This window comes from Eptatretus burgeri, chromosome 11 (genome assembly GCF_056783735.1).
Source record: "Eptatretus burgeri isolate ZD-2024b chromosome 11, Ebu_testis_v1, whole genome shotgun sequence".
NCBI classification, from domain to species: domain Eukaryota; kingdom Metazoa; phylum Chordata; class Myxini; order Myxiniformes; family Myxinidae; genus Eptatretus; species Eptatretus burgeri.
In genome coordinates, this window is record NC_140971.1 from 86,885,742 (window position 1) to 86,899,040 (window position 13,299).

The window sequence follows — 13,299 nt, forward strand, 5'->3', positions numbered from 1 at the left end:
TTGTTTCATATAATGATTAAAAACATTGATGTTAAATACTGCAATTAGATCTCTGCACCATCAACTTGACATGAACCAGAACAGTGTATCATATTCCAACAGACAGTACGTTCAAGCAACGGTGAGTAAATGTAGGATATCGATTGAAATGCTAATCATCAGATGGATGTTGAATTATCAACATTGAAAATTTTTTAATTGAACTGAAAAAAAATACCGTTTTACAACCGTTAAATGATTAATCTCGAAATTTCAAGAAGATATGACAAATTATAAATTTAAAGATGACACAAATTAATAAGGATAGCTGACTCCACTGAGGGAAACTTTCCACTCATCCTGAAGGCTCGCTACGAGAGTGTGTCCATCTTCAGGCAAGCACAAAAACATAACCTTGTCAATCTCAAGGCTGAAGTCTCAAGAAATTTCCCTCGTAAAAGTGACAGTGGCATCATGCCAAGTTCATCTTTGGTGTATGACCTCCATCTCCTTCTTCACTTAAAATGGTCTCATCGCAGACTGTGCTCCAGGCAAGGCAGAATGTCTAAATTCATTGTTTGGTTCAAAATCTCACATACCGAACCCATCTGTCTCCACCTTTCCTCCTTATACCCACTGCTGCATGGACTCTGTGTCTTTCTCACCCACAAAGGTAGAGAAAGTTCTGCCCAGCCTCGACTCAGCTTCTGTGATAGGACGAGATGCAATCATTGCTTGTGTTCTCAACTCATGCTCTGCTGCTCTTGTTTCTCCTCTGTCTGCTCTCTTCAGCCTGTCCTTTATTTCTGAATGCCTCACTTCTGCATCAAAAAACACCTGCAGACTCGGCATCCTTCGTCAATCCAAGTCTTTCCTTGGCCAATCAGAGCTATTCACAGTCTTCAAAGCCCTTGTCCGTAGCTCAATGGAGTACTGCTCACCACTATGGGCTGGTGCCACAACATCGCATCGGTCTCTCCTGGATTCTGTGGATTAAAAAGCTTTCAAACTTATTAAAATCTCCCACGTTAAGGCCGAAGATATGTTACTTTCATATCACAAACAGGTTGGCAATTTCTTTTTTTTTACTGCGTTTTCACCAATATTTCTCCTCTGCTCCCTCAGTCTTCTGACCCTCCCAATCTATTTCAGGATGCATGCATTATTCCACTAACCCCCTCCTGGTTAAATTTCCAAAATCGATGCTGACTGCACACCTCACCTTATTTGTTCCTGGCTTGTCCCATCTAGGAAACTACCTTCCAGAAGCTGTTCTCTCTCGGGCTTCAATAAAGCAGTTTTTCATAGTCCTGAGGGTTCTGCAGTCCTCATAGTCCTGAGGGTCCTGAAATTATACTGCAGTCCATTGTCTTCCCCATTTCTGACACATGATTTCTATTATCTCTATTAACCTTGACTCATCCAAACATCTCACTTCTGCCCATCACCATACTCTTATCCTGTTTGTTCATTCGCTTCATGCTTGCCCCACTGTCAGATCTACTTTGCTATTAATGAACCTCACACCTGTAAATATAAAAACAAGAATGACCACACTGTGGTCATAACCTGGACACAAAATTGATTACTCACGATTATTTTTGTCTGGATTCCTCATTGTGAGTAACACTCGACGCAAAGCCAATGGAAATGACACAACAAATCTGGGCAGTGCATAATCAGCAGAGGCGAACAGGCCTGATGTGTTAGGCTCACCAGAAAACCAAGATGGTGGCCTTATTATTAGCCCCCATTAATCTTAGTCCGAAACAGGGGCTTATGGATTTGGTCTTGATTTTCGTGTCCGTGCGTGCATGCACCTGAAACCATATCTCGGACATGTACGAACCGATTTTATTCATACTCGACAGAACGACAACGTGATGGTATATTTATGCTCATCATTTTGTTTTGCGATGCGATCGAAGATGGCCAACTGGCGGTCATTTTAGTTGCAAAAAAAAGTCTAACACGTTCTCGACATGCATTTACCGATCTTGTTCAGACATGGCACACAGATAATAATGAACAATGGCTTCCATAGGCACATCATTTTTTTTATTCAAGATCAGATCCAACATGGCCGACTGGTGGCCATTTTAGTTGTAAAAAAACAAAAAGCCGATGTTGAACACTTCCGAAACCATTTCTTCGACATGCATTTACCGATGTTGTTCAAACTTGACATACAGAAAAAGAATGATGGTTTACATATGCACATCATTGTTTTTTATTTCTAGATCATATCCAAGATGGCCGAATGGTGACCATTTTGTAACTTAAATGTGTCCCCAACCATTTCTCAGACATGCACGGTCCGATTTTGTTCAAACTTGGCACTAGCACAGTACATGATGGAATACACGTGCACCTCACTTTATTTTGTGATTTCAAAGATAGCCGACTGGTAGACAGCGTAGACTGCTTCAGAGGGTGTATTCAGAGCAACACAGTCTATTCCAACACTGCTTTGATACAGACAGAGGGTTTGTTACGAATCAACAAAAGTTGGGACACCTGTAGGAATTGTTTGCATCAACTTTCAAGGCTTAATTTACTTCCATTACTGCACAACAACTACAGTTGCTCACGCACTACTTGTTCCCTGAAAAGGGCCTTTTTTAACAACTCTGAAATTTGCAATATTTTTCAGTTTCTGGTAACCTAAACTTTTTTTTCAACCTCTGGCAGTTTACCGTTTAGCTTTGTACCACTTCAGGTTATTCACTGGATGTGAACTGCTTAAATTTCAGTAAAAACTGGAAAAATGGGGGTGTTCTAAAGCTTTTGACCAGTAGTGTATATACATATATATATATATATATATATATATATATATATATATATATATATATATGTATATATATATATATATATATATATATATATATATATATATATATACATATAGATACATATACATATATACGTATGTTATGTATAGGTCATGGGGGAGTGGAGGTATGACTAGTCAGCTGTGGAGATGATTTGTAATTTTGCACTGTTCACGTGGCAGAGTGCAAGTGCTTTACTGACCCCCACTAGACGAATGGTGTATTACTCTCAATAGGGAGTGGGTGTTCCATATGAGTACCATCCTAGGATTTCCTGCCTCTTGCATGGGAATCTTTTTTGGGAATGGGAATCATGGGAATCTTGCATGAAGTACATCAGGTCCATCCATCAGGTTTTATTGCAAGATAGAATGTACTTTATTCAGCAAAAACTTCGTATTAAAAAAATCCACCCGAAGCGTGGGTAAACTGTTCGTTTATAATATAGATGATGGATTTTATGTTTCTAATTTTTACATTTTCAGTAGTCAATATTTTCATTTTACAATACAGTAATACATTTCCCGTTCTTTGGTTAAACCATACCGAGAAATTTTTGTGCCTGCTAATGAAGAGACAAAATTGGGAGAACGTTGCTGTTAATCAGGTACAAAACAATTATAATCAAGCCAGTTACACGCGATTTTAGAGCAAAAATACTTTTTCAACGATGGTGTGACTGATTACATTTTTGCAGTTAACAGCAGATCACAGCTGAAGCATTTTAGTCACTTTATGTTGACAAAGGAGAAAATATCAGGCCCATTTGGTAATACATCTTATATTCTTCAAATTAGTCATGCAAATTACATGACAAGAATGTTTGAGTCACATCTTCACTGAGTTTCGGGTGGGGAAGAAGAGAGATCGAGATAGATACAGAGATAGTGATAATTGTGTTAGTCTTCATACCTTATCACAGTCTGTGTAAAAAATAAGAGGCTGACCATTGCTTCCCCTTCACTTGCCAGTGAAAAAGCAAAGTTTTGTCCTTGTGTTGTATCGTGCTTTTACTTCCTTGGCACATTTCCAGTTTTCTTCTCGGACAGTCGTTGACAGGTCATCAACGATGAAAGATGAAATAACACTCTCTGCTGAGAATCATTCTTGCTCCTTTCATAATTCCCACTTTGTGCCAGTGGGAAAGTGTTTTCACGAGGATGTGGCAATGGTCCCTCTCCTTTTGCGCCATCTTGATGGGCATGTTTGACACTTGCTGTAATGGCGAATTTATCTCAAAGGATTCCTTCAGCGATCTTGATGGTTAAACCAACCAAAACCTCGACCATAAATCCTCTGCTTTATCGAACGAGGTTTGTTTCCTCTATTCCCACAACCCAAAAGTTGTTATGTCTGGAGAATCTCTGACTCATTTATTTCTTCATGATGTTTTTTGCACTCCTTTTTTCTATTTTTTTCTTCCTCCCTCTCCTTCATCCTATTCTCCAGCTGTTGATTATTATTTTTCTGCTCAAAATCCATGACAAGGTGACTCTCATATTCCATACCTTTGCTAAGTTCACTTTCAACACTTGATATTTATGAGAAGAGAGTCGACTGATTCCTTTATCATGGTCTGGAATTTACTAGCAGCCATCTTGAAGTAGGCAGCAATGGTGGAGGTCGGCACGTCACAATTGTTATTGGCCGTGGCACCATCAGCTGTGGCACCGGGCGGTGGCGTGATCGGCTCCTCCATAATATCCACGTGGACGGCTGGCTTCTTCGGACTTTTCTTCCTCGTTCTTACAAGCTTTCTGCATCCAGAGCTGCTCATTTTATCCTAAAATTGCAGAAGTGTGTTCCATTAGAGTACTGTCTCAAGAAAAGTGTTAAATAAAGTGATAACAGAGACTTTTATGAGGCAAAACACAATGCTTTTTGCAGAGAGGTATGCAGTTCATGTCTTGTCCACTATGATGCCATTCTTTTGGAAGAATAAGAAGAAGCATCTCTTGTGATGAGGCCAAAGCACAAGGCGTGTTGCTCAAATCACAAACATGTTGATGACTTCTCCACGTTTTATCGCCTTTCTGCGGATCTAACTACCTATGCTCTTTCAATATTCTAAAACTCCACAGCTCCTCTCGGATGCACGTGCTCTCTCAGGAACCCCCTCCTGGTTAAACTAACCAAAACCTAGATTAATTGCACAATATCCACACCTTAGTTTTTGTTTGTTAAAACTGCCTTCCTGTGGCTATTTTCAATCACAATGTTTGCACCGGAGCTTCAAGTCGGTGGAACACCACCATCTCATATCATCCTCCATCCATAGCCATGATCTTACCTACCCTCGTCAACCCCCCATAACACAACCATATTTTTGCAGGATATTGTGTTTCTTCCCCTCTTCTCCTTCTACTCTCTTCCTGTTCATTCATTGCCTAACTTGTTTCATCCACCTGCTGATCCACTTTCAGTACATTGCCTTTCTGTTTGTCAGTCACTTTACTCTTCCATGACCCAAAATTTTGTTCACACAAACCTTTTTATGATGTTGCAAATATAGACGTTGATGTGCTGTAACATCAAGAAACAGAAGTTGAATAGACAATGTATTGTTCTTCACATAATTTCAACAAATAATGTCGACATAATTTCAACCAAACTTCAATGTTGATATAACATTGAGTGCCTGTTGTAATACATATTGCAGGTTTACACAAGAGCAAAGAAATTTAGACCATCATGTCCAATCTACACCCTCACACTTCCCATGGTTAACCCAAGGAGACAATTTGGGTAGAGTATCAGCATACAATCCACCATTGGGACCATACTCTGTGCAGAGCGTCGGTGCTGCTGAAGCAGTCCCCTTGGCTATTGGGTACAATCCTGGACGGGTCGCCACTCCGACACAGCATACCAGCAAGCTGGCATTCATTTTGCCGACCTCGGAAGGATGACAGGCAGAGTCAACCCCACCTGGTATTAATTAAACAGTCAAGTGGGATTTGAACTCAGGATCCTAGGATCAGAAGCCCACCACTCTAACCATTAAGCCAACACCAGGCATAGCTTACAATGCCTAATCTTTTAGAATACTTTGGGGTCTTATTATCTCCAAAACTTAAATATAGATGTGACAACTGGCTTTACGGTCCCAGCCATTTATGGACCCATCCATAGGACGGTGTGCTCGGAGATCTGAGATGCAGGCTCCTCACTGCCTGCTATTATGCCATAACAGCAGTTTTTTGACAAGTCAGACCATGTTGGTGATCTAACCCAGATGAGCTCGCTCAATAACAAGCACACCAGCAAATTAGCTATCTTGCTACGCAAAATATTTTCAGATTACCAACCTCAATTCAATAACATATATTCAATTACATTTTATTATTGAAAAGACTTCTGCATGAGAATAAAATTAAATGTAATCAATCGACTATTACCAAATTGTTAACCGTTTCACAATGCAAATAGTTTTGTGTGTATTGGCAAGAAGAGCTATAATTATTTGGACCTATGTCACTGCAGTATCAGTGTGTTGTCAAGCCAGGATTTAGTATTGCTTCTTTACACGACAGTAGTCTTGCCATAGTGTTACAATGTTGAAACCTCACATCTCTGTCTTTGTCTTCCTGTTCGTTCCACCTCTTGAGAGTGGAATCACACCATAAAAGTTGAACATAATATTCCAAACAGCCTGTGAGGAATCCTGAATTATGTTTACCATAAATCCAGAGTTTCAGCTTCCTGAATGGCCTGGGGAAACAGACCCATGATGAAACTACAGGCACCAGTTAGATGCACGTCAGTGTGGCTCAAAGTGTGAAAGGAGATGATCCTCAAATCCGTCAAAGCTGAGGGTGCTGAGAAAGTACAGGAAGCCTAGTAGAGGCATAGTGTGTGGAGAGAGGTCAAAGTGGACAGACAGTTGGTGGAGCATTGTGCTGGTCATATGGTGGTGGATGCAGCACTCATGGTGAGTAGCAGCTTCTATAAAGCAATTATGGATCCCCAAGCTTTACTCCAGATGGGTCCAGTGCTCTTACCTGTGCCCTTAGTTGGAACAGCTCAGCATTCCTTGCGACGAGTCCACAATTAATCAATTTACGACAGAATTGCAAACAAAGCCATTCGACTCATGAAACTGTTTAAAAATTATTTTCTGCTTTTAGAAGAGTATTACAATGTAATTTAGCAATTTTTTTCTTGGAATTAAGTGATGTGATGGAGGTTTAATGAAGTGTGCTGCGAACAACAGCCAGATCTGTTATTCGGGTGCATTATCAGAGAATTACAGATGCTTCCGCCTGGAAATGAACTTAAGATTATGAAAGTCGAAGAAACATTTGGTAATTAATTCAATTAATATACCTAACATAACCTCCAGGGTGTTATGCCTAATTGTTTCGAAATGCATGTGCTCTGTCTCAATTACATTCCGGACACGAGGAAAGGAATTAATGACTCATGAATTTAATCATCAACAAATGAATATCACTTAAAACGGGAGGAAAAGCAAACAGAATTATCAGCTGAACTCCCGACCCGTGTATTAGTCACCCAATGTGAAACAAGTTGAGAATAAGTTAATAACAATTTTTTGCTAATGATGTCAGATATCATGAAAGGAAATCGAAAGCGCATTGTTGGTGGCAGACGATCGGTGTAATGAAATCAATCAAATGCAAGTAAATTTCAAAGGATCGGATGCACATTATGCTACAAGTCGCCTGCCACTAAATTAAAGTACAACTGGAAATAAGATTCCACATATCCAGAGGATTCGTCGTTATAAAATTACATCATCATGTCTTTTATGATATGTGACATCATTGTGACACCTAAAATTGATGAATTGCCACCAAAATTGAGATGCAGCGTCCAATTATGATTTGGCAGGAAATCGGGAAAACACAACACTGACTTTTGAGGGGGAAAAGAAAACAGAACTTTCATTATCCCCATACTTTTCGAAAAAAAAAAAAAACGGGGGGATATTGTCATCGGCTCCGTCTCTGTCTGTCTGCACGTCTGTCCGACCGTCACGTTTTCTCCTCCGAAACAGTTGGGCAGAAATTCACCATACTTCGTAGTTATGATCAACACATGGCACGAAGGTGCAAGAGCAGTGTTATTTTTGGCCCCGTCCCCTGGGTCAGGGTCAAAAGGTCAAATACTGAAAAATGCAATTACGGACACATTTTAAAACATTTTAAAATGAAACTTTGTATTTGCAATCAACATTGGGGGCGCATTAAATATGTAACGATTTTTTTGGATTTGATCTCCAGGTCATGCTCCAGGGTGTGGGAACTTCGGGTAACAGGGGTCAAAACGGGGAAAAAATTTAAACTCAAAATTTGATATCGAGTCATTCCTGGTGGAACTTTTTACATCTTTGAACTGCTTTTTGTGGCAAGTGTGGGGATTTGCAATGGCACGTCATCGATTTCGCTCCAGTTTTGATTGTCATTGCCACCAAATGGCACTCTGCTGACAATCTGTTCAGAAAAAAACAACAACAGAAACATGTCGATTATTCTTACAATTCTGATAAATATTGGCAGGAATGGAAAAGGTTGTCATTGTTTCCTCCACTTCCACCAAGAGCACTATATGAGAAGAAGCATTTTTCTTCAAACTGGGTTGGCTTCTTTGGCATTACCATCATGAGCACATCGATGGCTCATGGTGCTGGAACTCAGGTTGAAATCTCATATAACGCATTGCACTATAATATATATATATATATATATATATATATATATATATATATATATATATATATATATATATATATATATATATATATATATATATATATATATATATATATATATATATATATATATATATATATATATATATATATACTGTATATATACGTATATATAAATATAAATAAATAAATAATAAAAAATATGTATAAATATAAGGAAGTACGTATTTTTATATATCTTCTTCTTTTTTCGGCTGCTCACGTTCGGGGTCGCCACAGCGGATCATCCGTATGATCCGCATAGTGATTTGGCACATGTTTTACGCCGGATGCCCTTCCTGACACAACCCTGGTCGCCTCTTATGACACAGGGATATGGTACACCTATTTTAACCGGGGTATACACCGGCCCAGTATACTGGTACTCACTTCGCCGACCTCGGAAGGATGACAGGCTGAGTCAACCCCCTGGTGTATTAATTCAGTGGCCCAACGGGGCTTGAACTCAGGACCTTTTGGATTCCAAGCCACTGCCCTAACCACTGTGCCAACACCAAGCTATATATATATATATATATATATATATATATATATATATATATATATATATATATATATATATATATATATATATATATATATATATATATATATATATATATATATATATATATATATATATATATATATATATATATATATATATATATATATATATATATATATATATATATATATATATATATATATATATATATATATATATATATATATATATATATATATATATATATATATATATATATATATATATATATATATATATATATATATATATATATATATATATATATATATATATATATATATATATATATATATATATATATATATATATATATATATATATATATATATATATATATATATATATATATATATATATATATATATATATATATATATATATATATATATATATATATATATATATATATATATATATATATATATATATATATATATATATATATATATATATATATATATATATATATATATATATATATATATATATATATATATATATATATATATATATATATATATATATATATATATATATATATATATATATATATATATATATATATATATATATATATATATATATATATATATATATATATATATATATATATATATATATATATATATATATATATATATATATATATATATATATATATATATATATATATATATATATATATATATATATATATATATATATATATATATATATATATATATATATATATATATATATATATATATATATATATATATATATATATATATATATATATATATATATATATATATATATATATATATATATATGTATATATATATATATATATATATATATATATATATATATATATATATATATATATATATATATATATATATATATATATATATATATATATATATATATATATATATATATATATATATATATATATATATATATATATATATATATATATATATATATATATATATATATATATATATATATATATATATATATATATATATATATATATATATATATATATATATATATATATATATATATATATATATATATATATATATATATATATATATATATATATATATATATATATATATATATATATATATATATATATATATATATATATATATATATATATATATATATATATATATATATATATATATATATATATATATATATATATATATATATATATATATATATATATATATATATATATATATATATATATATATATATATATATATATATATATATATATATATATATATATATATATATATATATATATATATATATATATATATATATATATATATATATATATATATATATATATATATATATATATTTGTCCATCCTCTCCTATGAGCGGCTTGGCAGTGGGGTGGGTAAGTCTTGTTACATTGCTCTCATTTCGATTCCCATGGCTGCGCAATATAAATTCCAAGATGTTGCGATGATGGAGTGGTGACCTGTCCAGGATTGGTTCTCAGCTGACGACATGTCAAGAACACCCTGATGTTATATGTCAAGAGTATGGGCCTCCACTACGATCATCTCCTTTTGTAATACATGTTAAGGAATATTAATGTCTCCTAATGTCCTCGTCCTACAAGTGATGGACATATACAAGCTTTTATGTGAGCGTTAGATCACTGTAAAAATAAAGAATATTCACAAGACAAGCAAACGCACACACCAATCCTTGCTAATAACTTGCCTTTTTTGATGGCTAGCTTTGGCATGAAATGTTTTATTCTTTGCCTTAACAGGATTATTAATGCCCACACAAAAGCGAAAGCAACTGGGAGCATTAAAGCTGTGAATGTGGGAGAAAATTGATACCTTTCCAGTAATTTAACATCAACAGCTTAACTGCTGGCTCAAACAAAATGTGCCACAAGTAAGAAACTGTTCTTGTTCACCACTCATCTCCGACACCAAAAAGAAGTTAAAATGAACCACATCTCACGTAGATGTTACGTTGAGAATTTCACGCTTTGGACCCATGGTGAAGACACTGGATTAGTACACCAGAGGTTCTCGGTTCAGACCTGATTGAAGATATCAGTATTAAAGATTTGGATTCAAAATTCTGGGAAAATGAGGTCGTTTCAGGAGTCAATAGGAATAGTCAATAAAATCCAGGTTGCTCACCAATGTAATCTGTCTGTCCCACCTTACCTGGCATGCACATGATGTAAGTCGACAGGCTGTGGTTGACTCTTCTCATGATTCAGAACAACTTGGCATGAACACTAATGTGCTGAAAATGAAGACACTGTGTCTATATCTTCTGAATAGACTGTCTAAATATTAGTAACGTGAGGGAAGTTTTTTTGGGAGAAGGGAAGGGAGTGGGGATCCAAATTTATTTTTCACAATTTATTTTTATGTCTACACCGTCAAGGCTCGTGTGAGAGCAAACACACAGAACGTACAACAAGGAGAGCAGGAGACAAGAGGGAAGGGAAAAAACAATGTGGAACAGAGACAAGAGGAGATCTGTGGAAGGGAGAGGGATGGAGCGGGGTACATAGAGTAAAAAAGATGGACACTACAGGGACTTTCAAGTCCTTAGACGACAGGTACTTTCAGGAAGGAAAGCAGGGAATTTGAAGGAGGTGTGTTCGGGGTGGATTAGTGGGGGTAAAAAAGATCATAGTTTTGGATGGGGGAAGATAAGAGGTGTTGGTGACCTGCTGTTTTGAAGACCTGGAGGGAAGAATGGGATTGAAGAGAGTGTGGGAGTTTATTCCAAAGGTGGGAGAAAAGAGGAATGAAAGAGTGAAGGTGAGCAGTGGTTCGTGATTTTGGTAGTTTTACCAGAAGTGGGTTATTGGCAGACCTTGAGCACCCTGTGGAAATATGGTGGGTGGGGAGTGGGGGACATATCTCAGACAGAGCAGGGGGGGAGTGTGGAGGTGAGGCGGGAGAGGAGACAGTAGAAGACAGAAAGACCACCGACCTGCCTGCGATAAGGGAGTGACCCAAAGACTCAGCCTCATCGCAGGAGATGCCAATGATCCAAAATGCCTTGGTTTCCACAGTGTGAAGCCAAGAAAGGTGAGAAGCAGGAGCACCAGCCCAGAGGGGAGAGTAGTACTCTATCAGGCTGCAGACAAAATCTTTGTCTGTGGTCAGGAGCTCAGGTGTGCCGAGGAAGGACTTTGCACGACGTATGATGCGACTGGCTTTGGAGGACAGCTTGGAAATGTGGCTTTCCCAGGAATGATCATGGCAGATCGTGAGACCCAGAAACTTGAATGAAAGCACTTCTTCAAGAGGATTGTTGAAAAAGTAGATGGGGAGGGGGTTCCAGACTGTCCTTCCGGAGAGAGATATTGTGAAAGCGTGAGATTTGTCAGTATTGAAAGACATGTTCCAAGTGCTGGATCACCTTATGATTTTATCGATATCTGCAGAGAGCGAAGAGGATGCTGCTTGACGATCTGAGGGGTGACAGATGGTATGGCAGAGGGTGGAGTCATCAGCAAAGCAATAAAGAGGATTTTCCAGAGAGTCAGAGAGATCACTGATGAAATCCAGAAAAAGAATTGTTGAGATGAAAATACTCGGGAGGAGGTCAGAATGAATAGAGGCGAAGGAATGGACAAGGACGAATATCAAAAAGCCATCATTTGGTGCAAATAATTATGGAGTTTTCTCGAACTTTTGCTTCTGGGTATCTACTCTCTTCAATCCCACAACTTTGTAAGACTTGAGGATACATTTTTCAGTTGGCTCAAATACCTTATTTAAAAAAAAAACTCATAAAAATATCAGGCAAAGTAATATTTAAAATATTGGAATAAGTTCAGGGTGTCGGTGATAACGCACCAATTCTTTGTCTGAAGGCACCGGAGGATCTTCAGCGTCCATCACCTAATGCAATAGCAGACGGGTTCCCAGGTGAGCGTTCATCCGAGGGACTGTGCACTCTGTGATGGAGTGCCCTACCTGTGAATCACCAGTCTGACAGTTTACAGCCAAGTTGAGATTCAAGCCCACACCAGACAGCTGAAAGCACACTTCCACTGCACCATCCTGTCTGATCCATTAGTAATAATGAGATGGAATCATGAATTCAGACATCCCTCCTTCCATCCATTGGGACCATACTCTGTGCAGAGCGTTGGTGCTGCCTAAGCAGTCTCCTTGGCGATTGGGCACAATCCTGGACGGGTCGCCACTCC

At 36.4% G+C, this 13,299-nt stretch overlaps 1 protein-coding gene across 8 annotated transcripts in view; it reads right to left on the reverse strand.

The window, feature by feature from the left end:
• The window catches only part of LOC147017562 (neogenin-like), a 491,631-nt gene that overhangs the window by 76,414 nt on the left and 401,918 nt on the right, over positions 1-13,299 (reverse strand). The window lies entirely within an intron of this gene.